This window comes from Daphnia magna, linkage group LG7 (assembly GCF_020631705.1).
Source record: "Daphnia magna isolate NIES linkage group LG7, ASM2063170v1.1, whole genome shotgun sequence".
NCBI classification, from domain to species: domain Eukaryota; kingdom Metazoa; phylum Arthropoda; class Branchiopoda; order Diplostraca; family Daphniidae; genus Daphnia; species Daphnia magna.
In genome coordinates, this window is record NC_059188.1 from 4,566,958 (window position 1) to 4,592,696 (window position 25,739).

Genomic DNA, 25,739 nt, shown 5'->3' on the forward strand with positions numbered 1-25,739 from the left:
GTTTGTACGTGGAAATGATCTATTGAATAGTGATAGTCAGTCAGCTGTCAGATTTCCTAAAATGAACTGTATTCAGATATTTGCTTTTGTGTGTCCCCCATGCGCAGTGCTCTTGGGCCGACTTGACGAAAGAGTATTCAACGATGTATTGAATTAGTGCAGCTAACGTCCAGGAACTTCTGCTCAATCCATGGCGTATAACAATCGTGAATCTATGCTCTCTTTTTTTACCAGCGAGCACGTTTCTCATTCTGGTGCACCATCACGGTGGGGAATTTGTACGTGGTGTAAAAAGCCAGATTTGTTTGAAAGCATTGCAACGAACAGAGACAAAAAAACAAACAGAAAAGAAATCAAGTGTACAGTCCTTCGAACCGGAGTTGAACCAGTGACCTATGGATATCTTTGTACAATGCTACAGTCCACCGCTCTACCAACTGAGCTATCGAAGGGACATGAATCTTTAGATTCAGTTGAGTACTATCAATAGAAATGGTGTGCGTGACAACTGAGCAAACTTCAGTAAGTATTAACAAAAATCTCATTCAATTCTCACGTATAGTAACTGTAATAGTAAGCAGCGCAATTTCCTAGTTTTCTTATCGTTACGCGTGCTACCCACCGCAACGCAGATGGTAGGATTCGAACCTACGCTCCCGAAGGGAAACTGATTTCTAGTCAGTCGCCTTAACCACTCGGCCACATCTGCTGTTAGTTAATGTCAGAACAATTGATGAAAACCCGCTATAACTCATTAACAGCTGATCTACTTCAATTGGTTTTGATATAAATCTTTTACGTGTGTGTCAGAAGAGGGATTCGAACCCTCGCCCAGAGAACTGGACTGCGACCTGAACGCAGCGCCTTGGACCGCTCGGCCATCCTGACTGAATGCCTTTGAATAATTTTGGGGAGTGGTCCCCTGTATTTCACTTACATTGTGATCATGATTTTGTGGCTACGCGTATGTTAACAATTATATAAATGTCTTCAGTGCATTGTGCCCTCTATGAGAATTGAACTCATGACCCCTAGTTAGCCAGGTGTTTACAAGACTAGTGCTCTGCCACTGAGCTAAGAAGGCTGATAGGATCAACTCGCAAAGACATAGCTATCCGTATTAGACGGGTTTTGGTTTACTTAATGAACATGGCCAAAAATGTGGAACGCTTCACGATTTTGCGTGTCATCCTTGCGCAGGGGCCATGCTAATCTTCTCTGTATCGTTCCAATTTTAGTATATGTATTCCGTGTGGAATACAGTAACAATAATGCCGACCAAAGCTTTTGTACCTCTTATTTTTCAAGTCCAATCCGTTGCTGCAGCTTAACGTTGTTTGTACGTGGAAATGATCTATTGAATAGTGATAGTCAGTCAGCTGTCAGATTTCCTAAAATGAACTGTATTCAGATATTTGCTTTTGTGTGTCCCCCATGCGCAGTGCTCTTGGGCCGACTTGACGAAAGAGTATTCAACGATGTATTGAATTAGTGCAGCTAACGTCCAGGAACTTCTGCTCAATCCATGGCGTATAACAATCGTGAATCTATGCTCTCTTTTTTTACCAGCGAGCACGTTTCTCATTCTGGTGCACCATCACGGTGGGGAATTTGTACGTGGTGTAAAAAGCCAGATTTGTTTGAAAGCATTGCAACGAACAGAGACAAAAAAACAAACAGAAAAGAAATCAAGTGTACAGTCCTTCGAACCGGAGTTGAACCAGTGACCTATGGATATCTTTGTACAATGCTACAGTCCACCGCTCTACCAACTGAGCTATCGAAGGGACATGAATCTTTAGATTCAGTTGAGTACTATCAATAGAAATGGTGTGCGTGACAACTGAGCAAACTTCAGTAAGTATTAACAAAAATCTCATTCAATTCTCACGTATAGTAACTGTAATAGTAAGCAGCGCAATTTCCTAGTTTTCTTATCGTTACGCGTGCTACCCACCGCAACGCAGATGGTAGGATTCGAACCTACGCTCCCGAAGGGAAACTGATTTCTAGTCAGTCGCCTTAACCACTCGGCCACATCTGCTGTTAGTTAATGTCAGAACAATTGATGAAAACCCGCTATAACTCATTAACAGCTGATCTACTTCAATTGGTTTTGATATAAATCTTTTACGTGTGTGTCAGAAGAGGGATTCGAACCCTCGCCCAGAGAACTGGACTGCGACCTGAACGCAGCGCCTTGGACCGCTCGGCCATCCTGACTGAATGCCTTTGAATAATTTTGGGGAGTGGTCCCCTGTATTTCACTTACATTGTGATCATGATTTTGTGGCTACGCGTATGTTAACAATTATATAAATGTCTTCAGTGCATTGTGCCCTCTATGAGAATTGAACTCATGACCCCTAGTTAGCCAGGTGTTTACAAGACTAGTGCTCTGCCACTGAGCTAAGAAGGCTGATAGGATCAACTCGCAAAGACATAGCTATCCGTATTAGACGGGTTTTGGTTTACTTAATGAACATGGCCAAAAATGTGGAACGCTTCACGATTTTGCGTGTCATCCTTGCGCAGGGGCCATGCTAATCTTCTCTGTATCGTTCCAATTTTAGTATATGTATTCCGTGTGGAATACAGTAACAATAATGCCGACCAAAGCTTTTGTACCTCTTATTTTTCAAGTCCAATCCGTTGCTGCAGCTTAACGTTGTTTGTACGTGGAAATGATCTATTGAATAGTGATAGTCAGTCAGCTGTCAGATTTCCTAAAATGAACTGTATTCAGATATTTGCTTTTGTGTGTCCCCCATGCGCAGTGCTCTTGGGCCGACTTGACGAAAGAGTATTCAACGATGTATTGAATTAGTGCAGCTAACGTCCAGGAACTTCTGCTCAATCCATGGCGTATAACAATCGTGAATCTATGCTCTCTTTTTTTACCAGCGAGCACGTTTCTCATTCTGGTGCACCATCACGGTGGGGAATTTGTACGTGGTGTAAAAAGCCAGATTTGTTTGAAAGCATTGCAACGAACAGAGACAAAAAAACAAACAGAAAAGAAATCAAGTGTACAGTCCTTCGAACCGGAGTTGAACCAGTGACCTATGGATATCTTTGTACAATGCTACAGTCCACCGCTCTACCAACTGAGCTATCGAAGGGACATGAATCTTTAGATTCAGTTGAGTACTATCAATAGAAATGGTGTGCGTGACAACTGAGCAAACTTCAGTAAGTATTAACAAAAATCTCATTCAATTCTCACGTATAGTAACTGTAATAGTAAGCAGCGCAATTTCCTAGTTTTCTTATCGTTACGCGTGCTACCCACCGCAACGCAGATGGTAGGATTCGAACCTACGCTCCCGAAGGGAAACTGATTTCTAGTCAGTCGCCTTAACCACTCGGCCACATCTGCTGTTAGTTAATGTCAGAACAATTGATGAAAACCCGCTATAACTCATTAACAGCTGATCTACTTCAATTGGTTTTGATATAAATCTTTTACGTGTGTGTCAGAAGAGGGATTCGAACCCTCGCCCAGAGAACTGGACTGCGACCTGAACGCAGCGCCTTGGACCGCTCGGCCATCCTGACTGAATGCCTTTGAATAATTTTGGGGAGTGGTCCCCTGTATTTCACTTACATTGTGATCATGATTTTGTGGCTACGCGTATGTTAACAATTATATAAATGTCTTCAGTGCATTGTGCCCTCTATGAGAATTGAACTCATGACCCCTAGTTAGCCAGGTGTTTACAAGACTAGTGCTCTGCCACTGAGCTAAGAAGGCTGATAGGATCAACTCGCAAAGACATAGCTATCCGTATTAGACGGGTTTTGGTTTACTTAATGAACATGGCCAAAAATGTGGAACGCTTCACGATTTTGCGTGTCATCCTTGCGCAGGGGCCATGCTAATCTTCTCTGTATCGTTCCAATTTTAGTATATGTATTCCGTGTGGAATACAGTAACAATAATGCCGACCAAAGCTTTTGTACCTCTTATTTTTCAAGTCCAATCCGTTGCTGCAGCTTAACGTTGTTTGTACGTGGAAATGATCTATTGAATAGTGATAGTCAGTCAGCTGTCAGATTTCCTAAAATGAACTGTATTCAGATATTTGCTTTTGTGTGTCCCCCATGCGCAGTGCTCTTGGGCCGACTTGACGAAAGAGTATTCAACGATGTATTGAATTAGTGCAGCTAACGTCCAGGAACTTCTGCTCAATCCATGGCGTATAACAATCGTGAATCTATGCTCTCTTTTTTTACCAGCGAGCACGTTTCTCATTCTGGTGCACCATCACGGTGGGGAATTTGTACGTGGTGTAAAAAGCCAGATTTGTTTGAAAGCATTGCAACGAACAGAGACAAAAAAACAAACAGAAAAGAAATCAAGTGTACAGTCCTTCGAACCGGAGTTGAACCAGTGACCTATGGATATCTTTGTACAATGCTACAGTCCACCGCTCTACCAACTGAGCTATCGAAGGGACATGAATCTTTAGATTCAGTTGAGTACTATCAATAGAAATGGTGTGCGTGACAACTGAGCAAACTTCAGTAAGTATTAACAAAAATCTCATTCAATTCTCACGTATAGTAACTGTAATAGTAAGCAGCGCAATTTCCTAGTTTTCTTATCGTTACGCGTGCTACCCACCGCAACGCAGATGGTAGGATTCGAACCTACGCTCCCGAAGGGAAACTGATTTCTAGTCAGTCGCCTTAACCACTCGGCCACATCTGCTGTTAGTTAATGTCAGAACAATTGATGAAAACCCGCTATAACTCATTAACAGCTGATCTACTTCAATTGGTTTTGATATAAATCTTTTACGTGTGTGTCAGAAGGAGGGATTCGAACCCTCGCCCAGAGAACTGGACTGCGACCTGAACGCAGCGCCTTGGACCGCTCGGCCATCCTGACTGAATGCCTTTGAATAATTTTGGGGAGTGGTCCCCTGTATTTCACTTACATTGTGATCATGATTTTGTGGCTACGCGTATGTTAACAATTATATAAATGTCTTCAGTGCATTGTGCCCTCTATGAGAATTGAACTCATGACCCCTAGTTAGCCAGGTGTTTACAAGACTAGTGCTCTGCCACTGAGCTAAGAAGGCTGATAGGATCAACTCGCAAAGACATAGCTATCCGTATTAGACGGGTTTTGGTTTACTTAATGAACATGGCCAAAAATGTGGAACGCTTCACGATTTTGCGTGTCATCCTTGCGCAGGGGCCATGCTAATCTTCTCTGTATCGTTCCAATTTTAGTATATGTATTCCGTGTGGAATACAGTAACAATAATGCCGACCAAAGCTTTTGTACCTCTTATTTTTCAAGTCCAATCCGTTGCTGCAGCTTAACGTTGTTTGTACGTGGAAATGATCTATTGAATAGTGATAGTCAGTCAGCTGTCAGATTTCCTAAAATGAACTGTATTCAGATATTTGCTTTTGTGTGTCCCCCATGCGCAGTGCTCTTGGGCCGACTTGACGAAAGAGTATTCAACGATGTATTGAATTAGTGCAGCTAACGTCCAGGAACTTCTGCTCAATCCATGGCGTATAACAATCGTGAATCTATGCTCTCTTTTTTTACCAGCGAGCACGTTTCTCATTCTGGTGCACCATCACGGTGGGGAATTTGTACGTGGTGTAAAAAGCCAGATTTGTTTGAAAGCATTGCAACGAACAGAGACAAAAAAACAAACAGAAAAGAAATCAAGTGTACAGTCCTTCGAACCGGAGTTGAACCAGTGACCTATGGATATCTTTGTACAATGCTACAGTCCACCGCTCTACCAACTGAGCTATCGAAGGGACATGAATCTTTAGATTCAGTTGAGTACTATCAATAGAAATGGTGTGCGTGACAACTGAGCAAACTTCAGTAAGTATTAACAAAAATCTCATTCAATTCTCACGTATAGTAACTGTAATAGTAAGCAGCGCAATTTCCTAGTTTTCTTATCGTTACGCGTGCTACCCACCGCAACGCAGATGGTAGGATTCGAACCTACGCTCCCGAAGGGAAACTGATTTCTAGTCAGTCGCCTTAACCACTCGGCCACATCTGCTGTTAGTTAATGTCAGAACAATTGATGAAAACCCGCTATAACTCATTAACAGCTGATCTACTTCAATTGGTTTTGATATAAATCTTTTACGTGTGTGTCAGAAGAGGGATTCGAACCCTCGCCCAGAGAACTGGACTGCGACCTGAACGCAGCGCCTTGGACCGCTCGGCCATCCTGACTGAATGCCTTTGAATAATTTTGGGGAGTGGTCCCCTGTATTTCACTTACATTGTGATCATGATTTTGTGGCTACGCGTATGTTAACAATTATATAAATGTCTTCAGTGCATTGTGCCCTCTATGAGAATTGAACTCATGACCCCTAGTTAGCCAGGTGTTTACAAGACTAGTGCTCTGCCACTGAGCTAAGAAGGCTGATAGGATCAACTCGCAAAGACATAGCTATCCGTATTAGACGGGTTTTGGTTTACTTAATGAACATGGCCAAAAATGTGGAACGCTTCACGATTTTGCGTGTCATCCTTGCGCAGGGGCCATGCTAATCTTCTCTGTATCGTTCCAATTTTAGTATATGTATTCCGTGTGGAATACAGTAACAATAATGCCGACCAAAGCTTTTGTACCTCTTATTTTTCAAGTCCAATCCGTTGCTGCAGCTTAACGTTGTTTGTACGTGGAAATGATCTATTGAATAGTGATAGTCAGTCAGCTGTCAGATTTCCTAAAATGAACTGTATTCAGATATTTGCTTTTGTGTGTCCCCCATGCGCAGTGCTCTTGGGCCGACTTGACGAAAGAGTATTCAACGATGTATTGAATTAGTGCAGCTAACGTCCAGGAACTTCTGCTCAATCCATGGCGTATAACAATCGTGAATCTATGCTCTCTTTTTTTACCAGCGAGCACGTTTCTCATTCTGGTGCACCATCACGGTGGGGAATTTGTACGTGGTGTAAAAAGCCAGATTTGTTTGAAAGCATTGCAACGAACAGAGACAAAAAAACAAACAGAAAAGAAATCAAGTGTACAGTCCTTCGAACCGGAGTTGAACCAGTGACCTATGGATATCTTTGTACAATGCTACAGTCCACCGCTCTACCAACTGAGCTATCGAAGGGACATGAATCTTTAGATTCAGTTGAGTACTATCAATAGAAATGGTGTGCGTGACAACTGAGCAAACTTCAGTAAGTATTAACAAAAATCTCATTCAATTCTCACGTATAGTAACTGTAATAGTAAGCAGCGCAATTTCCTAGTTTTCTTATCGTTACGCGTGCTACCCACCGCAACGCAGATGGTAGGATTCGAACCTACGCTCCCGAAGGGAAACTGATTTCTAGTCAGTCGCCTTAACCACTCGGCCACATCTGCTGTTAGTTAATGTCAGAACAATTGATGAAAACCCGCTATAACTCATTAACAGCTGATCTACTTCAATTGGTTTTGATATAAATCTTTTACGTGTGTGTCAGAAGAGGGATTCGAACCCTCGCCCAGAGAACTGGACTGCGACCTGAACGCAGCGCCTTGGACCGCTCGGCCATCCTGACTGAATGCCTTTGAATAATTTTGGGGAGTGGTCCCCTGTATTTCACTTACATTGTGATCATGATTTTGTGGCTACGCGTATGTTAACAATTATATAAATGTCTTCAGTGCATTGTGCCCTCTATGAGAATTGAACTCATGACCCCTAGTTAGCCAGGTGTTTACAAGACTAGTGCTCTGCCACTGAGCTAAGAAGGCTGATAGGATCAACTCGCAAAGACATAGCTATCCGTATTAGACGGGTTTTGGTTTACTTAATGAACATGGCCAAAAATGTGGAACGCTTCACGATTTTGCGTGTCATCCTTGCGCAGGGGCCATGCTAATCTTCTCTGTATCGTTCCAATTTTAGTATATGTATTCCGTGTGGAATACAGTAACAATAATGCCGACCAAAGCTTTTGTACCTCTTATTTTTCAAGTCCAATCCGTTGCTGCAGCTTAACGTTGTTTGTACGTGGAAATGATCTATTGAATAGTGATAGTCAGTCAGCTGTCAGATTTCCTAAAATGAACTGTATTCAGATATTTGCTTTTGTGTGTCCCCCATGCGCAGTGCTCTTGGGCCGACTTGACGAAAGAGTATTCAACGATGTATTGAATTAGTGCAGCTAACGTCCAGGAACTTCTGCTCAATCCATGGCGTATAACAATCGTGAATCTATGCTCTCTTTTTTTACCAGCGAGCACGTTTCTCATTCTGGTGCACCATCACGGTGGGGAATTTGTACGTGGTGTAAAAAGCCAGATTTGTTTGAAAGCATTGCAACGAACAGAGACAAAAAAACAAACAGAAAAGAAATCAAGTGTACAGTCCTTCGAACCGGAGTTGAACCAGTGACCTATGGATATCTTTGTACAATGCTACAGTCCACCGCTCTACCAACTGAGCTATCGAAGGGACATGAATCTTTAGATTCAGTTGAGTACTATCAATAGAAATGGTGTGCGTGACAACTGAGCAAACTTCAGTAAGTATTAACAAAAATCTCATTCAATTCTCACGTATAGTAACTGTAATAGTAAGCAGCGCAATTTCCTAGTTTTCTTATCGTTACGCGTGCTACCCACCGCAACGCAGATGGTAGGATTCGAACCTACGCTCCCGAAGGGAAACTGATTTCTAGTCAGTCGCCTTAACCACTCGGCCACATCTGCTGTTAGTTAATGTCAGAACAATTGATGAAAACCCGCTATAACTCATTAACAGCTGATCTACTTCAATTGGTTTTGATATAAATCTTTTACGTGTGTGTCAGAAGAGGGATTCGAACCCTCGCCCAGAGAACTGGACTGCGACCTGAACGCAGCGCCTTGGACCGCTCGGCCATCCTGACTGAATGCCTTTGAATAATTTTGGGGAGTGGTCCCCTGTATTTCACTTACATTGTGATCATGATTTTGTGGCTACGCGTATGTTAACAATTATATAAATGTCTTCAGTGCATTGTGCCCTCTATGAGAATTGAACTCATGACCCCTAGTTAGCCAGGTGTTTACAAGACTAGTGCTCTGCCACTGAGCTAAGAAGGCTGATAGGATCAACTCGCAAAGACATAGCTATCCGTATTAGACGGGTTTTGGTTTACTTAATGAACATGGCCAAAAATGTGGAACGCTTCACGATTTTGCGTGTCATCCTTGCGCAGGGGCCATGCTAATCTTCTCTGTATCGTTCCAATTTTAGTATATGTATTCCGTGTGGAATACAGTAACAATAATGCCGACCAAAGCTTTTGTACCTCTTATTTTTCAAGTCCAATCCGTTGCTGCAGCTTAACGTTGTTTGTACGTGGAAATGATCTATTGAATAGTGATAGTCAGTCAGCTGTCAGATTTCCTAAAATGAACTGTATTCAGATATTTGCTTTTGTGTGTCCCCCATGCGCAGTGCTCTTGGGCCGACTTGACGAAAGAGTATTCAACGATGTATTGAATTAGTGCAGCTAACGTCCAGGAACTTCTGCTCAATCCATGGCGTATAACAATCGTGAATCTATGCTCTCTTTTTTTACCAGCGAGCACGTTTCTCATTCTGGTGCACCATCACGGTGGGGAATTTGTACGTGGTGTAAAAAGCCAGATTTGTTTGAAAGCATTGCAACGAACAGAGACAAAAAAACAAACAGAAAAGAAATCAAGTGTACAGTCCTTCGAACCGGAGTTGAACCAGTGACCTATGGATATCTTTGTACAATGCTACAGTCCACCGCTCTACCAACTGAGCTATCGAAGGGACATGAATCTTTAGATTCAGTTGAGTACTATCAATAGAAATGGTGTGCGTGACAACTGAGCAAACTTCAGTAAGTATTAACAAAAATCTCATTCAATTCTCACGTATAGTAACTGTAATAGTAAGCAGCGCAATTTCCTAGTTTTCTTATCGTTACGCGTGCTACCCACCGCAACGCAGATGGTAGGATTCGAACCTACGCTCCCGAAGGGAAACTGATTTCTAGTCAGTCGCCTTAACCACTCGGCCACATCTGCTGTTAGTTAATGTCAGAACAATTGATGAAAACCCGCTATAACTCATTAACAGCTGATCTACTTCAATTGGTTTTGATATAAATCTTTTACGTGTGTGTCAGAAGAGGGATTCGAACCCTCGCCCAGAGAACTGGACTGCGACCTGAACGCAGCGCCTTGGACCGCTCGGCCATCCTGACTGAATGCCTTTGAATAATTTTGGGGAGTGGTCCCCTGTATTTCACTTACATTGTGATCATGATTTTGTGGCTACGCGTATGTTAACAATTATATAAATGTCTTCAGTGCATTGTGCCCTCTATGAGAATTGAACTCATGACCCCTAGTTAGCCAGGTGTTTACAAGACTAGTGCTCTGCCACTGAGCTAAGAAGGCTGATAGGATCAACTCGCAAAGACATAGCTATCCGTATTAGACGGGTTTTGGTTTACTTAATGAACATGGCCAAAAATGTGGAACGCTTCACGATTTTGCGTGTCATCCTTGCGCAGGGGCCATGCTAATCTTCTCTGTATCGTTCCAATTTTAGTATATGTATTCCGTGTGGAATACAGTAACAATAATGCCGACCAAAGCTTTTGTACCTCTTATTTTTCAAGTCCAATCCGTTGCTGCAGCTTAACGTTGTTTGTACGTGGAAATGATCTATTGAATAGTGATAGTCAGTCAGCTGTCAGATTTCCTAAAATGAACTGTATTCAGATATTTGCTTTTGTGTGTCCCCCATGCGCAGTGCTCTTGGGCCGACTTGACGAAAGAGTATTCAACGATGTATTGAATTAGTGCAGCTAACGTCCAGGAACTTCTGCTCAATCCATGGCGTATAACAATCGTGAATCTATGCTCTCTTTTTTTACCAGCGAGCACGTTTCTCATTCTGGTGCACCATCACGGTGGGGAATTTGTACGTGGTGTAAAAAGCCAGATTTGTTTGAAAGCATTGCAACGAACAGAGACAAAAAAACAAACAGAAAAGAAATCAAGTGTACAGTCCTTCGAACCGGAGTTGAACCAGTGACCTATGGATATCTTTGTACAATGCTACAGTCCACCGCTCTACCAACTGAGCTATCGAAGGGACATGAATCTTTAGATTCAGTTGAGTACTATCAATAGAAATGGTGTGCGTGACAACTGAGCAAACTTCAGTAAGTATTAACAAAAATCTCATTCAATTCTCACGTATAGTAACTGTAATAGTAAGCAGCGCAATTTCCTAGTTTTCTTATCGTTACGCGTGCTACCCACCGCAACGCAGATGGTAGGATTCGAACCTACGCTCCCGAAGGGAAACTGATTTCTAGTCAGTCGCCTTAACCACTCGGCCACATCTGCTGTTAGTTAATGTCAGAACAATTGATGAAAACCCGCTATAACTCATTAACAGCTGATCTACTTCAATTGGTTTTGATATAAATCTTTTACGTGTGTGTCAGAAGAGGGATTCGAACCCTCGCCCAGAGAACTGGACTGCGACCTGAACGCAGCGCCTTGGACCGCTCGGCCATCCTGACTGAATGCCTTTGAATAATTTTGGGGAGTGGTCCCCTGTATTTCACTTACATTGTGATCATGATTTTGTGGCTACGCGTATGTTAACAATTATATAAATGTCTTCAGTGCATTGTGCCCTCTATGAGAATTGAACTCATGACCCCTAGTTAGCCAGGTGTTTACAAGACTAGTGCTCTGCCACTGAGCTAAGAAGGCTGATAGGATCAACTCGCAAAGACATAGCTATCCGTATTAGACGGGTTTTGGTTTACTTAATGAACATGGCCAAAAATGTGGAACGCTTCACGATTTTGCGTGTCATCCTTGCGCAGGGGCCATGCTAATCTTCTCTGTATCGTTCCAATTTTAGTATATGTATTCCGTGTGGAATACAGTAACAATAATGCCGACCAAAGCTTTTGTACCTCTTATTTTTCAAGTCCAATCCGTTGCTGCAGCTTAACGTTGTTTGTACGTGGAAATGATCTATTGAATAGTGATAGTCAGTCAGCTGTCAGATTTCCTAAAATGAACTGTATTCAGATATTTGCTTTTGTGTGTCCCCCATGCGCAGTGCTCTTGGGCCGACTTGACGAAAGAGTATTCAACGATGTATTGAATTAGTGCAGCTAACGTCCAGGAACTTCTGCTCAATCCATGGCGTATAACAATCGTGAATCTATGCTCTCTTTTTTTACCAGCGAGCACGTTTCTCATTCTGGTGCACCATCACGGTGGGGAATTTGTACGTGGTGTAAAAAGCCAGATTTGTTTGAAAGCATTGCAACGAACAGAGACAAAAAAACAAACAGAAAAGAAATCAAGTGTACAGTCCTTCGAACCGGAGTTGAACCAGTGACCTATGGATATCTTTGTACAATGCTACAGTCCACCGCTCTACCAACTGAGCTATCGAAGGGACATGAATCTTTAGATTCAGTTGAGTACTATCAATAGAAATGGTGTGCGTGACAACTGAGCAAACTTCAGTAAGTATTAACAAAAATCTCATTCAATTCTCACGTATAGTAACTGTAATAGTAAGCAGCGCAATTTCCTAGTTTTCTTATCGTTACGCGTGCTACCCACCGCAACGCAGATGGTAGGATTCGAACCTACGCTCCCGAAGGGAAACTGATTTCTAGTCAGTCGCCTTAACCACTCGGCCACATCTGCTGTTAGTTAATGTCAGAACAATTGATGAAAACCCGCTATAACTCATTAACAGCTGATCTACTTCAATTGGTTTTGATATAAATCTTTTACGTGTGTGTCAGAAGAGGGATTCGAACCCTCGCCCAGAGAACTGGACTGCGACCTGAACGCAGCGCCTTGGACCGCTCGGCCATCCTGACTGAATGCCTTTGAATAATTTTGGGGAGTGGTCCCCTGTATTTCACTTACATTGTGATCATGATTTTGTGGCTACGCGTATGTTAACAATTATATAAATGTCTTCAGTGCATTGTGCCCTCTATGAGAATTGAACTCATGACCCCTAGTTAGCCAGGTGTTTACAAGACTAGTGCTCTGCCACTGAGCTAAGAAGGCTGATAGGATCAACTCGCAAAGACATAGCTATCCGTATTAGACGGGTTTTGGTTTACTTAATGAACATGGCCAAAAATGTGGAACGCTTCACGATTTTGCGTGTCATCCTTGCGCAGGGGCCATGCTAATCTTCTCTGTATCGTTCCAATTTTAGTATATGTATTCCGTGTGGAATACAGTAACAATAATGCCGACCAAAGCTTTTGTACCTCTTATTTTTCAAGTCCAATCCGTTGCTGCAGCTTAACGTTGTTTGTACGTGGAAATGATCTATTGAATAGTGATAGTCAGTCAGCTGTCAGATTTCCTAAAATGAACTGTATTCAGATATTTGCTTTTGTGTGTCCCCCATGCGCAGTGCTCTTGGGCCGACTTGACGAAAGAGTATTCAACGATGTATTGAATTAGTGCAGCTAACGTCCAGGAACTTCTGCTCAATCCATGGCGTATAACAATCGTGAATCTATGCTCTCTTTTTTTACCAGCGAGCACGTTTCTCATTCTGGTGCACCATCACGGTGGGGAATTTGTACGTGGTGTAAAAAGCCAGATTTGTTTGAAAGCATTGCAACGAACAGAGACAAAAAAACAAACAGAAAAGAAATCAAGTGTACAGTCCTTCGAACCGGAGTTGAACCAGTGACCTATGGATATCTTTGTACAATGCTACAGTCCACCGCTCTACCAACTGAGCTATCGAAGGGACATGAATCTTTAGATTCAGTTGAGTACTATCAATAGAAATGGTGTGCGTGACAACTGAGCAAACTTCAGTAAGTATTAACAAAAATCTCATTCAATTCTCACGTATAGTAACTGTAATAGTAAGCAGCGCAATTTCCTAGTTTTCTTATCGTTACGCGTGCTACCCACCGCAACGCAGATGGTAGGATTCGAACCTACGCTCCCGAAGGGAAACTGATTTCTAGTCAGTCGCCTTAACCACTCGGCCACATCTGCTGTTAGTTAATGTCAGAACAATTGATGAAAACCCGCTATAACTCATTAACAGCTGATCTACTTCAATTGGTTTTGATATAAATCTTTTACGTGTGTGTCAGAAGAGGGATTCGAACCCTCGCCCAGAGAACTGGACTGCGACCTGAACGCAGCGCCTTGGACCGCTCGGCCATCCTGACTGAATGCCTTTGAATAATTTTGGGGAGTGGTCCCCTGTATTTCACTTACATTGTGATCATGATTTTGTGGCTACGCGTATGTTAACAATTATATAAATGTCTTCAGTGCATTGTGCCCTCTATGAGAATTGAACTCATGACCCCTAGTTAGCCAGGTGTTTACAAGACTAGTGCTCTGCCACTGAGCTAAGAAGGCTGATAGGATCAACTCGCAAAGACATAGCTATCCGTATTAGACGGGTTTTGGTTTACTTAATGAACATGGCCAAAAATGTGGAACGCTTCACGATTTTGCGTGTCATCCTTGCGCAGGGGCCATGCTAATCTTCTCTGTATCGTTCCAATTTTAGTATATGTATTCCGTGTGGAATACAGTAACAATAATGCCGACCAAAGCTTTTGTACCTCTTATTTTTCAAGTCCAATCCGTTGCTGCAGCTTAACGTTGTTTGTACGTGGAAATGATCTATTGAATAGTGATAGTCAGTCAGCTGTCAGATTTCCTAAAATGAACTGTATTCAGATATTTGCTTTTGTGTGTCCCCCATGCGCAGTGCTCTTGGGCCGACTTGACGAAAGAGTATTCAACGATGTATTGAATTAGTGCAGCTAACGTCCAGGAACTTCTGCTCAATCCATGGCGTATAACAATCGTGAATCTATGCTCTCTTTTTTTACCAGCGAGCACGTTTCTCATTCTGGTGCACCATCACGGTGGGGAATTTGTACGTGGTGTAAAAAGCCAGATTTGTTTGAAAGCATTGCAACGAACAGAGACAAAAAAACAAACAGAAAAGAAATCAAGTGTACAGTCCTTCGAACCGGAGTTGAACCAGTGACCTATGGATATCTTTGTACAATGCTACAGTCCACCGCTCTACCAACTGAGCTATCGAAGGGACATGAATCTTTAGATTCAGTTGAGTACTATCAATAGAAATGGTGTGCGTGACAACTGAGCAAACTTCAGTAAGTATTAACAAAAATCTCATTCAATTCTCACGTATAGTAACTGTAATAGTAAGCAGCGCAATTTCCTAGTTTTCTTATCGTTACGCGTGCTACCCACCGCAACGCAGATGGTAGGATTCGAACCTACGCTCCCGAAGGGAAACTGATTTCTAGTCAGTCGCCTTAACCACTCGGCCACATCTGCTGTTAGTTAATGTCAGAACAATTGATGAAAACCCGCTATAACTCATTAACAGCTGATCTACTTCAATTGGTTTTGATATAAATCTTTTACGTGTGTGTCAGAAGAGGGATTCGAACCCTCGCCCAGAGAACTGGACTGCGACCTGAACGCAGCGCCTTGGACCGCTCGGCCATCCTGACTGAATGCCTTTGAATAATTTTGGGGAGTGGTCCCCTGTATTTCACTTACATTGTGATCATGATTTTGTGGCTACGCGTATGTTAACAATTATATAAATGTCTTCAGTGCATTGTGCCCTCTATGAGAATTGAACTCATGACCCCTAGTTAGCCAGGTGTTTACAAGACTAGTGCTCTGCCACTGAGCTAAGAAGGCTGATAGGATCAACTCGCAAAGACATAGCTATCCGTATTAGACGGGTTTTGGTTTACTTAATGAACATGGCCAAAAATGTGGAACGCTTCACGATTTTGCGTGTCATCCTTGCGCAGGGGCCATGCTAATCTTCTCTGTATCGTTCCAATTTTAGTATATGTATTCCGTGTGGAATACAGTAACAATAATGCCGACCAAAGCTTTTGTACCTCTTATTTTTCAAGTCCAATCCGTTGCTGCAGCTTAACGTTGTTTGTACGTGGAAATGATCTATTGAATAGTGATAGTCAGTCAGCTGTCAGATTTCCTAAAATGAACTGTATTCAGATATTTGCTTTTGTGTGTCCCCCATGCGCAGTGCTCTTGGGCCGACTTGACGAAAGAGTATTCAACGATGTATTGAATTAGTGCAGCTAACGTCCAGGAACTTCTGCTCAATCCATGGCGTATAACAATCGTGAATCTATGCTCTCTTTTTTTACCAGCGAGCACGTTTCTCATTCTGGTGCACCATCACGGTGGGGAATTTGTACGTGGTGTAAAAAGCCAGATTTGTTTGAAAGCATTGCAACGAACAGAGACAAAAAAACAAACAGAAAAGAAATCAAGTGTACAGTCCTTCGAACCGGAGTTGAACCAGTGACCTATGGATATCTTTGTACAATGCTACAGTCCACCGCTCTACCAACTGAGCTATCGAAGGGACATGAATCTTTAGATTCAGTTGAGTACTATCAATAGAAATGGTGTGCGTGACAACTGAGCAAACTTCAGTAAGTATTAACAAAAATCTCATTCAATTCTCACGTATAGTAACTGTAATAGTAAGCAGCGCAATTTCCTAGTTTTCTTATCGTTACGCGTGCTACCCACCGCAACGCAGATGGTAGGATTCGAACCTACGCTCCCGAAGGGAAACTGATTTCTAGTCAGTCGCCTTAACCACTCGGCCACATCTGCTGTTAGTTAATGTCAGAACAATTGATGAAAACCCGCTATAACTCATTAACAGCTGATCTACTTCAATTGGTTTTGATATAAATCTTTTACGTGTGTGTCAGAAGAGGGATTCGAACCCTCGCCCAGAGAACTGGACTGCGACCTGAACGCAGCGCCTTGGACCGCTCGGCCATCCTGACTGAATGCCTTTGAATAATTTTGGGGAGTGGTCCCCTGTATTTCACTTACATTGTGATCATGATTTTGTGGCTACGCGTATGTTAACAATTATATAAATGTCTTCAGTGCATTGTGCCCTCTATGAGAATTGAACTCATGACCCCTAGTTAGCCAGGTGTTTACAAGACTAGTGCTCTGCCACTGAGCTAAGAAGGCTGATAGGATCAACTCGCAAAGACATAGCTATCCGTATTAGACGGGTTTTGGTTTACTTAATGAACATGGCCAAAAATGTGGAACGCTTCACGATTTTGCGTGTCATCCTTGCGCAGGGGCCATGCTAATCTTCTCTGTATCGTTCCAATTTTAGTATATGTATTCCGTGTGGAATACAGTAACAATAATGCCGACCAAAGCTTTTGTACCTCTTATTTTTCAAGTCCAATCCGTTGCTGCAGCTTAACGTTGTTTGTACGTGGAAATGATCTATTGAATAGTGATAGTCAGTCAGCTGTCAGATTTCCTAAAATGAACTGTATTCAGATATTTGCTTTTGTGTGTCCCCCATGCGCAGTGCTCTTGGGCCGACTTGACGAAAGAGTATTCAACGATGTATTGAATTAGTGCAGCTAACGTCCAGGAACTTCTGCTCAATCCATGGCGTATAACAATCGTGAATCTATGCTCTCTTTTTTTACCAGCGAGCACGTTTCTCATTCTGGTGCACCATCACGGTGGGGAATTTGTACGTGGTGTAAAAAGCCAGATTTGTTTGAAAGCATTGCAACGAACAGAGACAAAAAAACAAACAGAAAAGAAATCAAGTGTACAGTCCTTCGAACCGGAGTTGAACCAGTGACCTATGGATATCTTTGTACAATGCTACAGTCCACCGCTCTACCAACTGAGCTATCGAAGGGACATGAATCTTTAGATTCAGTTGAGTACTATCAATAGAAATGGTGTGCGTGACAACTGAGCAAACTTCAGTAAGTATTAACAAAAATCTCATTCAATTCTCACGTATAGTAACTGTAATAGTAAGCAGCGCAATTTCCTAGTTTTCTTATCGTTACGCGTGCTACCCACCGCAACGCAGATGGTAGGATTCGAACCTACGCTCCCGAAGGGAAACTGATTTCTAGTCAGTCGCCTTAACCACTCGGCCACATCTGCTGTTAGTTAATGTCAGAACAATTGATGAAAACCCGCTATAACTCATTAACAGCTGATCTACTTCAATTGGTTTTGATATAAATCTTTTACGTGTGTGTCAGAAGAGGGATTCGAACCCTCGCCCAGAGAACTGGACTGCGACCTGAACGCAGCGCCTTGGACCGCTCGGCCATCCTGACTGAATGCCTTTGAATAATTTTGGGGAGTGGTCCCCTGTATTTCACTTACATTGTGATCATGATTTTGTGGCTACGCGTATGTTAACAATTATATAAATGTCTTCAGTGCATTGTGCCCTCTATGAGAATTGAACTCATGACCCCTAGTTAGCCAGGTGTTTACAAGACTAGTGCTCTGCCACTGAGCTAAGAAGGCTGATAGGATCAACTCGCAAAGACATAGCTATCCGTATTAGACGGGTTTTGGTTTACTTAATGAACATGGCCAAAAATGTGGAACGCTTCACGATTTTGCGTGTCATCCTTGCGCAGGGGCCATGCTAATCTTCTCTGTATCGTTCCAATTTTAGTATATGTATTCCGTGTGGAATACAGTAACAATAATGCCGACCAAAGCTTTTGTACCTCTTATTTTTCAAGTCCAATCCGTTGCTGCAGCTTAACGTTGTTTGTACGTGGAAATGATCTATTGAATAGTGATAGTCAGTCAGCTGTCAGATTTCCTAAAATGAACTGTATTCAGATATTTGCTTTTGTGTGTCCCCCATGCGCAGTGCTCTTGGGCCGACTTGACGAAAGAGTATTCAACGATGTATTGAATTAGTGCAGCTAACGTCCAGGAACTTCTGCTCAATCCATGGCGTATAACAATCGTGAATCTATGCTCTCTTTTTTTACCAGCGAGCACGTTTCTCATTCTGGTGCACCATCACGGTGGGGAATTTGTACGTGGTGTAAAAAGCCAGATTTGTTTGAAAGCATTGCAACGAACAGAGACAAAAAAACAAACAGAAAAGAAATCAAGTGTACAGTCCTTCGAACCGGAGTTGAACCAGTGACCTATGGATATCTTTGTACAATGCTACAGTCCACCGCTCTACCAACTGAGCTATCGAAGGGACATGAATCTTTAGATTCAGTTGAGTACTATCAATAGAAATGGTGTGCGTGACAACTGAGCAAACTTCAGTAAGTATTAACAAAAATCTCATTCAATTCTCACGTATAGTAACTGTAATAGTAAGCAGCGCAATTTCCTAGTTTTCTTATCGTTACGCGTGCTACCCACCGCAACGCAGATGGTAGGATTCGAACCTACGCTCCCGAAGGGAAACTGATTTCTAGTCAGTCGCCTTAACCACTCGGCCACATCTGCTGTTAGTTAATGTCAGAACAATTGATGAAAACCCGCTATAACTCATTAACAGCTGATCTACTTCAATTGGTTTTGATATAAATCTTTTACGTGTGTGTCAGAAGAGGGATTCGAACCCTCGCCCAGAGAACTGGACTGCGACCTGAACGCAGCGCCTTGGACCGCTCGGCCATCCTGACTGAATGCCTTTGAATAATTTTGGGGAGTGGTCCCCTGTATTTCACTTACATTGTGATCATGATTTTGTGGCTACGCGTATGTTAACAATTATATAAATGTCTTCAGTGCATTGTGCCCTCTATGAGAATTGAACTCATGACCCCTAGTTAGCCAGGTGTTTACAAGACTAGTGCTCTGCCACTGAGCTAAGAAGGCTGATAGGATCAACTCGCAAAGACATAGCTATCCGTATTAGACGGGTTTTGGTTTACTTAATGAACATGGCCAAAAATGTGGAACGCTTCACGATTTTGCGTGTCATCCTTGCGCAGGGGCCATGCTAATCTTCTCTGTATCGTTCCAATTTTAGTATATGTATTCCGTGTGGAATACAGTAACAATAATGCCGACCAAAGCTTTTGTACCTCTTATTTTTCAAGTCCAATCCGTTGCTGCAGCTTAACGTTGTTTGTACGTGGAAATGATCTATTGAATAGTGATAGTCAGTCAGCTGTCAGATTTCCTAAAATGAACTGTATTCAGATATTTGCTTTTGTGTGTCCCCCATGCGCAGTGCTCTTGGGCCGACTTGACGAAAGAGTATTCAACGATGTATTGAATTAGTGCAGCTAACGTCCAGGAGCTTCTGCTCAATCCATGGCGTATAACAATCGTGAATCTATGCTCTCTTTTTTTACCAGCGAGCACGTTTCTCATTCTGGTGCACCATCACGGTGGGGAATTTGTACGTGGTGTAAAAAGCCAGATTTGTTTGAAAGCATTGCAACGAACAGAGACAAAAAAACAAACAGAAAAGAAATCAAGTGTACAGTCCTTCGAACCGGAGTTGAACCAGTGACCTATGGATATCTTTGTACAATGCTACAGTCCACCGCTCTACCAACTGAGCTATCGAAGGGACATGAATCTTTAGATTCAGTTGAGTACTATCAATAGAAATGGTGTGCGTGACAACTGAGCAAACTTCAGTAAGTATTAACAAAAATCTCATTCAATTCTCACGTATAGTAACTGTAATAGTAAGCAGCGCAATTTCCTAGTTTTCTTATCGTTACGCGTGCTACCCACCGCAACGCAGATGGTAGGATTCGAACCTACGCTCCCGAAGGGAAACTGATTTCTAGTCAGTCGCCTTAACCACTCGGCCACATCTGCTGTTAGTTAATGTCAGAACAATTGATGAAAACCCGCTATAACTCATTAACAGCTGATCTACTTCAATTGGTTTTGATATAAATCTTTTACGTGTGTGTCAGAAGAGGGATTCGAACCCTCGCCCAGAGAACTGGACTGCGACCTGAACGCAGCGCCTTGGACCGCTCGGCCATCCTGACTGAATGCCTTTGAATAATTTTGGGGAGTGGTCCCCTGTATTTCACTTACATTGTGATCATGATTTTGTGGCTACGCGTATGTTAACAATTATATAAATGTCTTCAGTGCATTGTGCCCTCTATGAGAATTGAACTCATGACCCCTAGTTAGCCAGGTGTTTACAAGACTAGTGCTCTGCCACTGAGCTAAGAAGGCTGATAGGATCAACTCGCAAAGACATAGCTATCCGTATTAGACGGGTTTTGGTTTACTTAATGAACATGGCCAAAAATGTGGAACGCTTCACGATTTTGCGTGTCATCCTTGCGCAGGGGCCATGCTAATCTTCTCTGTATCGTTCCAATTTTAGTATATGTATTCCGTGTGGAATACAGTAACAATAATGCCGACCAAAGCTTTTGTACCTCTTATTTTTCAAGTCCAATCCGTTGCTGCAGCTTAACGTTGTTTGTACGTGGAAATGATCTATTGAATAGTGATAGTCAGTCAGCTGTCAGATTTCCTAAAATGAACTGTATTCAGATATTTGCTTTTGTGTGTCCCCCATGCGCAGTGCTCTTGGGCCGACTTGACGAAAGAGTATTCAACGATGTATTGAATTAGTGCAGCTAACGTCCAGGAGCTTCTGCTCAATCCATGGCGTATAACAATCGTGAATCTATGCTCTCTTTTTTTACCAGCGAGCACGTTTCTCATTCTGGTGCACCATCACGGTGGGGAATTTGTACGTGGTGTAAAAAGCCAGATTTGTTTGAAAGCATTGCAACGAACAGAGACAAAAAAACAAACAGAAAAGAAATCAAGTGTACAGTCCTTCGAACCGGAGTTGAACCAGTGACCTATGGATATCTTTGTACAATGCTACAGTCCACCGCTCTACCAACTGAGCTATCGAAGGGACATGAATCTTTAGATTCAGTTGAGTACTATCAATAGAAATGGTGTGCGTGACAACTGAGCAAACTTCAGTAAGTATTAACAAAAATCTCATTCAATTCTCACGTATAGTAACTGTAATAGTAAGCAGCGCAATTTCCTAGTTTTCTTATCGTTACGCGTGCTACCCACCGCAACGCAGATGGTAGGATTCGAACCTACGCTCCCGAAGGGAAACTGATTTCTAGTCAGTCGCCTTAACCACTCGGCCACATCTGCTGTTAGTTAATGTCAGAACAATTGATGAAAACCCGCTATAACTCATTAACAGCTGATCTACTTCAATTGGTTTTGATATAAATCTTTTACGTGTGTGTCAGAAGAGGGATTCGAACCCTCGCCCAGAGAACTGGACTGCGACCTGAACGCAGCGCCTTGGACCGCTCGGCCATCCTGACTGAATGCCTTTGAATAATTTTGGGGAGTGGTCCCCTGTATTTCACTTACATTGTGATCATGATTTTGTGGCTACGCGTATGTTAACAATTATATAAATGTCTTCAGTGCATTGTGCCCTCTATGAGAATTGAACTCATGACCCCTAGTTAGCCAGGTGTTTACAAGACTAGTGCTCTGCCACTGAGCTAAGAAGGCTGATAGGATCAACTCGCAAAGACATAGCTATCCGTATTAGACGGGTTTTGGTTTACTTAATGAACATGGCCAAAAATGTGGAACGCTTCACGATTTTGCGTGTCATCCTTGCGCAGGGGCCATGCTAATCTTCTCTGTATCGTTCCAATTTTAGTATATGTATTCCGTGTGGAATACAGTAACAATAATGCCGACCAAAGCTTTTGTACCTCTTATTTTTCAAGTCCAATCCGTTGCTGCAGCTTAACGTTGTTTGTACGTGGAAATGATCTATTGAATAGTGATAGTCAGTCAGCTGTCAGATTTCCTAAAATGAACTGTATTCAGATATTTGCTTTTGTGTGTCCCCCATGCGCAGTGCTCTTGGGCCGACTTGACGAAAGAGTATTCAACGATGTATTGAATTAGTGCAGCTAACGTCCAGGAGCTTCTGCTCAATCCATGGCGTATAACAATCGTGAATCTATGCTCTCTTTTTTTACCAGCGAGCACGTTTCTCATTCTGGTGCACCATCACGGTGGGGAATTTGTACGTGGTGTAAAAAGCCAGATTTGTTTGAAAGCATTGCAACGAACAGAGACAAAAAAACAAACAGAAAAGAAATCAAGTGTACAGTCCTTCGAACCGGAGTTGAACCAGTGACCTATGGATATCTTTGTACAATGCTACAGTCCACCGCTCTACCAACTGAGCTATCGAAGGGACATGAATCTTTAGATTCAGTTGAGTACTATCAATAGAAATGGTGTGCGTGACAACTGAGCAAACTTCAGTAAGTATTAACAAAAATCTCATTCAATTCTCACGTATAGTAACTGTAATAGTAAGCAGCGCAATTTCCTAGTTTTCTTATCGTTACGCGTGCTACCCACCGCAACGCAGATGGTAGGATTCGAACCTACGCTCCCGAAGGGAAACTGATTTCTAGTCAGTCGCCTTAACCACTCGGCCACATCTGCTGTTAGTTAATGTCAGAACAATTGATGAAAACCCGCTATAACTCATTAACAGCTGATCTACTTCAATTGGTTTTGATATAAATCTTTTACGTGTGTGTCAGAAGAGGGATTCGAACCCTCGCCCAGAGAACTGGACTGCGACCTGAACGCAGCGCCTTGGACCGCTCGGCCATCCTGACTGAATGCCTTTGAATAATTTTGGGGAGTGGTCCCCTGTATTTCACTTACATTGTGATCATGATTTTGTGGCTACGCGTATGTTAACAATTATATAAATGTCTTCAGTGCATTGTGCCCTCTATGAGAATTGAACTCATGACCCCTAGTTAGCCAGGTGTTTACAAGACTAGTGCTCTGCCACTGAGCTAAGAAGGCTGATAGGATCAACTCGCAAAGACATAGCTATCCGTATTAGACGGGTTTTGGTTTACTTAATGAACATGGCCAAAAATGTGGAACGCTTCACGATTTTGCGTGTCATCCTTGCGCAGGGGCCATGCTAATCTTCTCTGTATCGTTCCAATTTTAGTATATGTATTCCGTGTGGAATACAGTAACAATAATGCCGACCAAAGCTTTTGTACCTCTTATTTTTCAAGTCCAATCCGTTGCTGCAGCTTAACGTTGTTTGTACGTGGAAATGATCTATTGAATAGTGATAGTCAGTCAGCTGTCAGATTTCCTAAAATGAACTGTATTCAGATATTTGCTTTTGTGTGTCCCCCATGCGCAGTGCTCTTGGGCCGACTTGACGAAAGAGTATTCAACGATGTATTGAATTAGTGCAGCTAACGTCCAGGAGCTTCTGCTCAATCCATGGCGTATAACAATCGTGAATCTATGCTCTCTTTTTTTTACCAGCGAGCACGTTTCTCATTCTGGTGCACAATTACGGTCGTTCTTCTTCTTCTTCTTCTTCTTCTTCTTCTTCTTCTTCTTCTTCTTCTTCTTCTTCTTCTTCTTCTTCTTCTTCTTCTTCTTCTTCTTCTTCTTCTTCTTCTTCTTCTTCTTCTTCTTCTTCTTCTTCTTCTTCTTCTTCTTCTTCTTCTTCTTCTTCTTCTTCTTCTTCTTCTTCTTCTTCTTCTTCTTCTTCTTCTTCTTCTTCTTCTTCTTCTTCTTCTTCTTCTTCTTCTTCTTCTTCTTCTTCTTCTTCTTCTTCTTCTTCTTCTTCTTCTTCTTCTTCTTCTTCTTCTTCTTCTTCTTCTTCTTCTTCTTCTTCTTCTTCTTCTTCTTCTTCTTCTTCTTCTTCTTCTTCTTCTTCTTCTTCTTCTTCTTCTTCTTCTTCTTCTTCTTCTTCTTCTTCTTCTTCTTCTTCTTCTTCTTCTTCTTCTTCTTCTTCTTCTTCTTCTTCTTCTTCTTCTTCTTCTTCTTCTTCTTCTTCTTCTTCTTCTTCTTCTTCTTCTTCTTCTTCTTCTTCTTCTTCTTCTTCTTCTTCTTCTTCTTCTTCTTCTTCTTCTTCTTCTTCTTCTTCTTCTTCTTCTTCTTCTTCTTCTTCTTCTTCTTCTTCTTCTTCTTCTTCTTCTTCTTCTTCTTCTTCTTCTTCTTCTTCTTCTTCTTCTTCTTCTTCTTCTTCTTCTTCTTCTTCTTCTTCTTCTTCTTCTTCTTCTTCTTCTTCTTCTTCTTCTTCTTCTTCTTCTTCTTCTTCTTCTTCTTCTTCTTCTTCTTCTTCTTCTTCTTCTTCTTCTTCTTCTTCTTCTTCTTCTTCTTCTTCTTCTTCTTCTTCTTCTTCTTCTTCTTCTTCTTCTTCTTCTTCTTCTTCTTCTTCTTCTTCTTCTTCTTCTTCTTCTTCTTCTTCTTCTTCTTCTTCTTCTTCTTCTTCTTCTTCTTCTTCTTCTTCTTCTTCTTCTTCTTCTTCTTCTTCTTCTTCTTCTTCTTCTTCTTCTTCTTCTTCTTCTTCTTCTTCTTCTTCTTCTTCTTCTTCTTCTTCTTCTTCTTCTTCTTCTTCTTCTTCTTCTTCTTCTTCTTCTTCTTCTTCTTCTTCTTCTTCTTCTTCTTCTTCTTCTTCTTCTTCTTCTTCTTCTTCTTCTTCTTCTTCTTCTTCTTCTTCTTCTTCTTCTTCTTCTTCTTCTTCTTCTTCTTCTTCTTCTTCTTCTTCTTCTTCTTCTTCTTCTTCTTCTTCTTCTTCTTCTTCTTCTTCTTCTTCTTCTTCTTCTTCTTCTTCTTCTTCTTCTTCTTCTTCTTCTTCTTCTTCTTCTTCTTCTTCTTCTTCTTCTTCTTCTTCTTCTTCTTCTTCTTCTTCTTCTTCTTCTTCTTCTTCTTCTTCTTCTTCTTCTTCTTCTTCTTCTTCTTCTTCTTCTTCTTCTTCTTCTTCTTCTTCTTCTTCTTCTTCTTCTT

At 42.0% G+C, this 25,739-nt stretch overlaps 80 non-coding genes across 80 annotated transcripts; all 80 read right to left on the reverse strand.

Moving 5' to 3' along the window:
• Positions 1-365: 365 nt before the first annotated feature.
• Positions 366-452, reverse strand: Trnay-gua. The gene is given in 2 exon segments: positions 366-401; positions 416-452. It is a non-coding gene; the product is annotated as a tRNA-Tyr (tRNA).
• A 175-nt stretch (positions 453-627) lies between these two features.
• On the reverse strand, positions 628-709 carry Trnas-aga. The gene has a single exon. It is a non-coding gene; the product is annotated as a tRNA-Ser (tRNA).
• A 95-nt stretch (positions 710-804) lies between these two features.
• On the reverse strand, positions 805-888 carry Trnal-cag. Its single transcript has one exon. It is a non-coding gene; the product is annotated as a tRNA-Leu (tRNA).
• A 113-nt stretch (positions 889-1,001) lies between these two features.
• Positions 1,002-1,084, reverse strand: Trnat-ugu. Its single transcript is given in 2 exon segments — positions 1,002-1,037; positions 1,049-1,084. It is a non-coding gene; the product is annotated as a tRNA-Thr (tRNA).
• Positions 1,085-1,155: 71 nt separating this feature from the next.
• Positions 1,156-1,261, reverse strand: LOC123474810. The gene has a single exon (XR_006649933.1). It is a non-coding gene; the product is annotated as a U6 spliceosomal RNA (small nuclear RNA).
• Positions 1,262-1,700: 439 nt separating this feature from the next.
• Positions 1,701-1,787, reverse strand: Trnay-gua. The gene is given in 2 exon segments: positions 1,701-1,736; positions 1,751-1,787. It is a non-coding gene; the product is annotated as a tRNA-Tyr (tRNA).
• Positions 1,788-1,962: 175 nt separating this feature from the next.
• On the reverse strand, positions 1,963-2,044 carry Trnas-aga. Its single transcript has one exon. It is a non-coding gene; the product is annotated as a tRNA-Ser (tRNA).
• A 95-nt stretch (positions 2,045-2,139) lies between these two features.
• Positions 2,140-2,223, reverse strand: Trnal-cag. Its single transcript has one exon. It is a non-coding gene; the product is annotated as a tRNA-Leu (tRNA).
• A 113-nt stretch (positions 2,224-2,336) lies between these two features.
• Trnat-ugu lies at positions 2,337-2,419 on the reverse strand. Its single transcript is given in 2 exon segments — positions 2,337-2,372; positions 2,384-2,419. It is a non-coding gene; the product is annotated as a tRNA-Thr (tRNA).
• A 71-nt stretch (positions 2,420-2,490) lies between these two features.
• Positions 2,491-2,596, reverse strand: LOC123474811. The gene has a single exon (XR_006649934.1). It is a non-coding gene; the product is annotated as a U6 spliceosomal RNA (small nuclear RNA).
• Positions 2,597-3,035: 439 nt separating this feature from the next.
• Positions 3,036-3,122, reverse strand: Trnay-gua. The gene is given in 2 exon segments: positions 3,036-3,071; positions 3,086-3,122. It is a non-coding gene; the product is annotated as a tRNA-Tyr (tRNA).
• A 175-nt stretch (positions 3,123-3,297) lies between these two features.
• Positions 3,298-3,379, reverse strand: Trnas-aga. Its single transcript has one exon. It is a non-coding gene; the product is annotated as a tRNA-Ser (tRNA).
• Positions 3,380-3,474: 95 nt separating this feature from the next.
• Positions 3,475-3,558, reverse strand: Trnal-cag. The gene has a single exon. It is a non-coding gene; the product is annotated as a tRNA-Leu (tRNA).
• A 113-nt stretch (positions 3,559-3,671) lies between these two features.
• Positions 3,672-3,754, reverse strand: Trnat-ugu. The gene is given in 2 exon segments: positions 3,672-3,707; positions 3,719-3,754. It is a non-coding gene; the product is annotated as a tRNA-Thr (tRNA).
• Positions 3,755-3,825: 71 nt separating this feature from the next.
• On the reverse strand, positions 3,826-3,931 carry LOC123474812. The gene has a single exon (XR_006649935.1). It is a non-coding gene; the product is annotated as a U6 spliceosomal RNA (small nuclear RNA).
• Positions 3,932-4,370: 439 nt separating this feature from the next.
• On the reverse strand, positions 4,371-4,457 carry Trnay-gua. The gene is given in 2 exon segments: positions 4,371-4,406; positions 4,421-4,457. It is a non-coding gene; the product is annotated as a tRNA-Tyr (tRNA).
• A 175-nt stretch (positions 4,458-4,632) lies between these two features.
• On the reverse strand, positions 4,633-4,714 carry Trnas-aga. The gene has a single exon. It is a non-coding gene; the product is annotated as a tRNA-Ser (tRNA).
• Positions 4,715-4,809: 95 nt separating this feature from the next.
• Trnal-cag lies at positions 4,810-4,894 on the reverse strand. Its single transcript has one exon. It is a non-coding gene; the product is annotated as a tRNA-Leu (tRNA).
• Positions 4,895-5,007: 113 nt separating this feature from the next.
• Positions 5,008-5,090, reverse strand: Trnat-ugu. Its single transcript is given in 2 exon segments — positions 5,008-5,043; positions 5,055-5,090. It is a non-coding gene; the product is annotated as a tRNA-Thr (tRNA).
• Positions 5,091-5,161: 71 nt separating this feature from the next.
• Positions 5,162-5,267, reverse strand: LOC123474813. Its single transcript, XR_006649936.1, has one exon. It is a non-coding gene; the product is annotated as a U6 spliceosomal RNA (small nuclear RNA).
• A 439-nt stretch (positions 5,268-5,706) lies between these two features.
• On the reverse strand, positions 5,707-5,793 carry Trnay-gua. The gene is given in 2 exon segments: positions 5,707-5,742; positions 5,757-5,793. It is a non-coding gene; the product is annotated as a tRNA-Tyr (tRNA).
• Positions 5,794-5,968: 175 nt separating this feature from the next.
• On the reverse strand, positions 5,969-6,050 carry Trnas-aga. The gene has a single exon. It is a non-coding gene; the product is annotated as a tRNA-Ser (tRNA).
• Positions 6,051-6,145: 95 nt separating this feature from the next.
• On the reverse strand, positions 6,146-6,229 carry Trnal-cag. The gene has a single exon. It is a non-coding gene; the product is annotated as a tRNA-Leu (tRNA).
• Positions 6,230-6,342: 113 nt separating this feature from the next.
• Trnat-ugu lies at positions 6,343-6,425 on the reverse strand. The gene is given in 2 exon segments: positions 6,343-6,378; positions 6,390-6,425. It is a non-coding gene; the product is annotated as a tRNA-Thr (tRNA).
• A 71-nt stretch (positions 6,426-6,496) lies between these two features.
• On the reverse strand, positions 6,497-6,602 carry LOC123474814. The gene has a single exon (XR_006649937.1). It is a non-coding gene; the product is annotated as a U6 spliceosomal RNA (small nuclear RNA).
• A 439-nt stretch (positions 6,603-7,041) lies between these two features.
• Positions 7,042-7,128, reverse strand: Trnay-gua. Its single transcript is given in 2 exon segments — positions 7,042-7,077; positions 7,092-7,128. It is a non-coding gene; the product is annotated as a tRNA-Tyr (tRNA).
• Positions 7,129-7,303: 175 nt separating this feature from the next.
• Positions 7,304-7,385, reverse strand: Trnas-aga. The gene has a single exon. It is a non-coding gene; the product is annotated as a tRNA-Ser (tRNA).
• Positions 7,386-7,480: 95 nt separating this feature from the next.
• Positions 7,481-7,564, reverse strand: Trnal-cag. Its single transcript has one exon. It is a non-coding gene; the product is annotated as a tRNA-Leu (tRNA).
• Positions 7,565-7,677: 113 nt separating this feature from the next.
• Trnat-ugu lies at positions 7,678-7,760 on the reverse strand. Its single transcript is given in 2 exon segments — positions 7,678-7,713; positions 7,725-7,760. It is a non-coding gene; the product is annotated as a tRNA-Thr (tRNA).
• Positions 7,761-7,831: 71 nt separating this feature from the next.
• LOC123474815 lies at positions 7,832-7,937 on the reverse strand. The gene has a single exon (XR_006649938.1). It is a non-coding gene; the product is annotated as a U6 spliceosomal RNA (small nuclear RNA).
• A 439-nt stretch (positions 7,938-8,376) lies between these two features.
• On the reverse strand, positions 8,377-8,463 carry Trnay-gua. Its single transcript is given in 2 exon segments — positions 8,377-8,412; positions 8,427-8,463. It is a non-coding gene; the product is annotated as a tRNA-Tyr (tRNA).
• Positions 8,464-8,638: 175 nt separating this feature from the next.
• Positions 8,639-8,720, reverse strand: Trnas-aga. Its single transcript has one exon. It is a non-coding gene; the product is annotated as a tRNA-Ser (tRNA).
• Positions 8,721-8,815: 95 nt separating this feature from the next.
• Trnal-cag lies at positions 8,816-8,899 on the reverse strand. The gene has a single exon. It is a non-coding gene; the product is annotated as a tRNA-Leu (tRNA).
• Positions 8,900-9,012: 113 nt separating this feature from the next.
• Positions 9,013-9,095, reverse strand: Trnat-ugu. Its single transcript is given in 2 exon segments — positions 9,013-9,048; positions 9,060-9,095. It is a non-coding gene; the product is annotated as a tRNA-Thr (tRNA).
• Positions 9,096-9,166: 71 nt separating this feature from the next.
• Positions 9,167-9,272, reverse strand: LOC123474816. Its single transcript, XR_006649939.1, has one exon. It is a non-coding gene; the product is annotated as a U6 spliceosomal RNA (small nuclear RNA).
• Positions 9,273-9,711: 439 nt separating this feature from the next.
• Positions 9,712-9,798, reverse strand: Trnay-gua. Its single transcript is given in 2 exon segments — positions 9,712-9,747; positions 9,762-9,798. It is a non-coding gene; the product is annotated as a tRNA-Tyr (tRNA).
• A 175-nt stretch (positions 9,799-9,973) lies between these two features.
• Positions 9,974-10,055, reverse strand: Trnas-aga. Its single transcript has one exon. It is a non-coding gene; the product is annotated as a tRNA-Ser (tRNA).
• Positions 10,056-10,150: 95 nt separating this feature from the next.
• Positions 10,151-10,234, reverse strand: Trnal-cag. Its single transcript has one exon. It is a non-coding gene; the product is annotated as a tRNA-Leu (tRNA).
• A 113-nt stretch (positions 10,235-10,347) lies between these two features.
• Positions 10,348-10,430, reverse strand: Trnat-ugu. Its single transcript is given in 2 exon segments — positions 10,348-10,383; positions 10,395-10,430. It is a non-coding gene; the product is annotated as a tRNA-Thr (tRNA).
• A 71-nt stretch (positions 10,431-10,501) lies between these two features.
• Positions 10,502-10,607, reverse strand: LOC123474817. The gene has a single exon (XR_006649940.1). It is a non-coding gene; the product is annotated as a U6 spliceosomal RNA (small nuclear RNA).
• A 701-nt stretch (positions 10,608-11,308) lies between these two features.
• On the reverse strand, positions 11,309-11,390 carry Trnas-aga. Its single transcript has one exon. It is a non-coding gene; the product is annotated as a tRNA-Ser (tRNA).
• Positions 11,391-11,485: 95 nt separating this feature from the next.
• Trnal-cag lies at positions 11,486-11,569 on the reverse strand. The gene has a single exon. It is a non-coding gene; the product is annotated as a tRNA-Leu (tRNA).
• A 113-nt stretch (positions 11,570-11,682) lies between these two features.
• On the reverse strand, positions 11,683-11,765 carry Trnat-ugu. Its single transcript is given in 2 exon segments — positions 11,683-11,718; positions 11,730-11,765. It is a non-coding gene; the product is annotated as a tRNA-Thr (tRNA).
• Positions 11,766-11,836: 71 nt separating this feature from the next.
• Positions 11,837-11,942, reverse strand: LOC123474819. The gene has a single exon (XR_006649942.1). It is a non-coding gene; the product is annotated as a U6 spliceosomal RNA (small nuclear RNA).
• A 701-nt stretch (positions 11,943-12,643) lies between these two features.
• Positions 12,644-12,725, reverse strand: Trnas-aga. The gene has a single exon. It is a non-coding gene; the product is annotated as a tRNA-Ser (tRNA).
• A 95-nt stretch (positions 12,726-12,820) lies between these two features.
• Positions 12,821-12,904, reverse strand: Trnal-cag. Its single transcript has one exon. It is a non-coding gene; the product is annotated as a tRNA-Leu (tRNA).
• Positions 12,905-13,017: 113 nt separating this feature from the next.
• Trnat-ugu lies at positions 13,018-13,100 on the reverse strand. Its single transcript is given in 2 exon segments — positions 13,018-13,053; positions 13,065-13,100. It is a non-coding gene; the product is annotated as a tRNA-Thr (tRNA).
• A 71-nt stretch (positions 13,101-13,171) lies between these two features.
• On the reverse strand, positions 13,172-13,277 carry LOC123474820. Its single transcript, XR_006649943.1, has one exon. It is a non-coding gene; the product is annotated as a U6 spliceosomal RNA (small nuclear RNA).
• Positions 13,278-13,978: 701 nt separating this feature from the next.
• Trnas-aga lies at positions 13,979-14,060 on the reverse strand. Its single transcript has one exon. It is a non-coding gene; the product is annotated as a tRNA-Ser (tRNA).
• Positions 14,061-14,155: 95 nt separating this feature from the next.
• Trnal-cag lies at positions 14,156-14,239 on the reverse strand. The gene has a single exon. It is a non-coding gene; the product is annotated as a tRNA-Leu (tRNA).
• Positions 14,240-14,352: 113 nt separating this feature from the next.
• On the reverse strand, positions 14,353-14,435 carry Trnat-ugu. The gene is given in 2 exon segments: positions 14,353-14,388; positions 14,400-14,435. It is a non-coding gene; the product is annotated as a tRNA-Thr (tRNA).
• Positions 14,436-14,506: 71 nt separating this feature from the next.
• On the reverse strand, positions 14,507-14,612 carry LOC123474821. Its single transcript, XR_006649944.1, has one exon. It is a non-coding gene; the product is annotated as a U6 spliceosomal RNA (small nuclear RNA).
• Positions 14,613-15,313: 701 nt separating this feature from the next.
• On the reverse strand, positions 15,314-15,395 carry Trnas-aga. Its single transcript has one exon. It is a non-coding gene; the product is annotated as a tRNA-Ser (tRNA).
• Positions 15,396-15,490: 95 nt separating this feature from the next.
• On the reverse strand, positions 15,491-15,574 carry Trnal-cag. The gene has a single exon. It is a non-coding gene; the product is annotated as a tRNA-Leu (tRNA).
• Positions 15,575-15,687: 113 nt separating this feature from the next.
• Trnat-ugu lies at positions 15,688-15,770 on the reverse strand. Its single transcript is given in 2 exon segments — positions 15,688-15,723; positions 15,735-15,770. It is a non-coding gene; the product is annotated as a tRNA-Thr (tRNA).
• Positions 15,771-15,841: 71 nt separating this feature from the next.
• Positions 15,842-15,947, reverse strand: LOC123474822. Its single transcript, XR_006649945.1, has one exon. It is a non-coding gene; the product is annotated as a U6 spliceosomal RNA (small nuclear RNA).
• A 701-nt stretch (positions 15,948-16,648) lies between these two features.
• Trnas-aga lies at positions 16,649-16,730 on the reverse strand. The gene has a single exon. It is a non-coding gene; the product is annotated as a tRNA-Ser (tRNA).
• A 95-nt stretch (positions 16,731-16,825) lies between these two features.
• Positions 16,826-16,909, reverse strand: Trnal-cag. Its single transcript has one exon. It is a non-coding gene; the product is annotated as a tRNA-Leu (tRNA).
• A 113-nt stretch (positions 16,910-17,022) lies between these two features.
• Positions 17,023-17,105, reverse strand: Trnat-ugu. The gene is given in 2 exon segments: positions 17,023-17,058; positions 17,070-17,105. It is a non-coding gene; the product is annotated as a tRNA-Thr (tRNA).
• Positions 17,106-17,176: 71 nt separating this feature from the next.
• Positions 17,177-17,282, reverse strand: LOC123474823. The gene has a single exon (XR_006649946.1). It is a non-coding gene; the product is annotated as a U6 spliceosomal RNA (small nuclear RNA).
• A 701-nt stretch (positions 17,283-17,983) lies between these two features.
• Positions 17,984-18,065, reverse strand: Trnas-aga. Its single transcript has one exon. It is a non-coding gene; the product is annotated as a tRNA-Ser (tRNA).
• A 95-nt stretch (positions 18,066-18,160) lies between these two features.
• On the reverse strand, positions 18,161-18,244 carry Trnal-cag. Its single transcript has one exon. It is a non-coding gene; the product is annotated as a tRNA-Leu (tRNA).
• A 113-nt stretch (positions 18,245-18,357) lies between these two features.
• Positions 18,358-18,440, reverse strand: Trnat-ugu. The gene is given in 2 exon segments: positions 18,358-18,393; positions 18,405-18,440. It is a non-coding gene; the product is annotated as a tRNA-Thr (tRNA).
• A 71-nt stretch (positions 18,441-18,511) lies between these two features.
• On the reverse strand, positions 18,512-18,617 carry LOC123474824. Its single transcript, XR_006649947.1, has one exon. It is a non-coding gene; the product is annotated as a U6 spliceosomal RNA (small nuclear RNA).
• A 701-nt stretch (positions 18,618-19,318) lies between these two features.
• Positions 19,319-19,400, reverse strand: Trnas-aga. The gene has a single exon. It is a non-coding gene; the product is annotated as a tRNA-Ser (tRNA).
• Positions 19,401-19,495: 95 nt separating this feature from the next.
• On the reverse strand, positions 19,496-19,579 carry Trnal-cag. The gene has a single exon. It is a non-coding gene; the product is annotated as a tRNA-Leu (tRNA).
• Positions 19,580-19,692: 113 nt separating this feature from the next.
• On the reverse strand, positions 19,693-19,775 carry Trnat-ugu. The gene is given in 2 exon segments: positions 19,693-19,728; positions 19,740-19,775. It is a non-coding gene; the product is annotated as a tRNA-Thr (tRNA).
• A 71-nt stretch (positions 19,776-19,846) lies between these two features.
• Positions 19,847-19,952, reverse strand: LOC123474825. Its single transcript, XR_006649948.1, has one exon. It is a non-coding gene; the product is annotated as a U6 spliceosomal RNA (small nuclear RNA).
• Positions 19,953-20,653: 701 nt separating this feature from the next.
• Trnas-aga lies at positions 20,654-20,735 on the reverse strand. The gene has a single exon. It is a non-coding gene; the product is annotated as a tRNA-Ser (tRNA).
• A 95-nt stretch (positions 20,736-20,830) lies between these two features.
• Trnal-cag lies at positions 20,831-20,914 on the reverse strand. Its single transcript has one exon. It is a non-coding gene; the product is annotated as a tRNA-Leu (tRNA).
• Positions 20,915-21,027: 113 nt separating this feature from the next.
• On the reverse strand, positions 21,028-21,110 carry Trnat-ugu. Its single transcript is given in 2 exon segments — positions 21,028-21,063; positions 21,075-21,110. It is a non-coding gene; the product is annotated as a tRNA-Thr (tRNA).
• A 71-nt stretch (positions 21,111-21,181) lies between these two features.
• LOC123474826 lies at positions 21,182-21,287 on the reverse strand. The gene has a single exon (XR_006649949.1). It is a non-coding gene; the product is annotated as a U6 spliceosomal RNA (small nuclear RNA).
• Positions 21,288-21,988: 701 nt separating this feature from the next.
• On the reverse strand, positions 21,989-22,070 carry Trnas-aga. The gene has a single exon. It is a non-coding gene; the product is annotated as a tRNA-Ser (tRNA).
• A 95-nt stretch (positions 22,071-22,165) lies between these two features.
• On the reverse strand, positions 22,166-22,249 carry Trnal-cag. The gene has a single exon. It is a non-coding gene; the product is annotated as a tRNA-Leu (tRNA).
• Positions 22,250-22,362: 113 nt separating this feature from the next.
• On the reverse strand, positions 22,363-22,445 carry Trnat-ugu. The gene is given in 2 exon segments: positions 22,363-22,398; positions 22,410-22,445. It is a non-coding gene; the product is annotated as a tRNA-Thr (tRNA).
• Positions 22,446-22,516: 71 nt separating this feature from the next.
• LOC123474827 lies at positions 22,517-22,622 on the reverse strand. Its single transcript, XR_006649950.1, has one exon. It is a non-coding gene; the product is annotated as a U6 spliceosomal RNA (small nuclear RNA).
• A 701-nt stretch (positions 22,623-23,323) lies between these two features.
• On the reverse strand, positions 23,324-23,405 carry Trnas-aga. Its single transcript has one exon. It is a non-coding gene; the product is annotated as a tRNA-Ser (tRNA).
• A 95-nt stretch (positions 23,406-23,500) lies between these two features.
• Trnal-cag lies at positions 23,501-23,584 on the reverse strand. The gene has a single exon. It is a non-coding gene; the product is annotated as a tRNA-Leu (tRNA).
• Positions 23,585-23,697: 113 nt separating this feature from the next.
• Trnat-ugu lies at positions 23,698-23,780 on the reverse strand. The gene is given in 2 exon segments: positions 23,698-23,733; positions 23,745-23,780. It is a non-coding gene; the product is annotated as a tRNA-Thr (tRNA).
• A 71-nt stretch (positions 23,781-23,851) lies between these two features.
• LOC123474828 lies at positions 23,852-23,957 on the reverse strand. The gene has a single exon (XR_006649951.1). It is a non-coding gene; the product is annotated as a U6 spliceosomal RNA (small nuclear RNA).
• Positions 23,958-25,739: the final 1,782 nt, after the last annotated feature.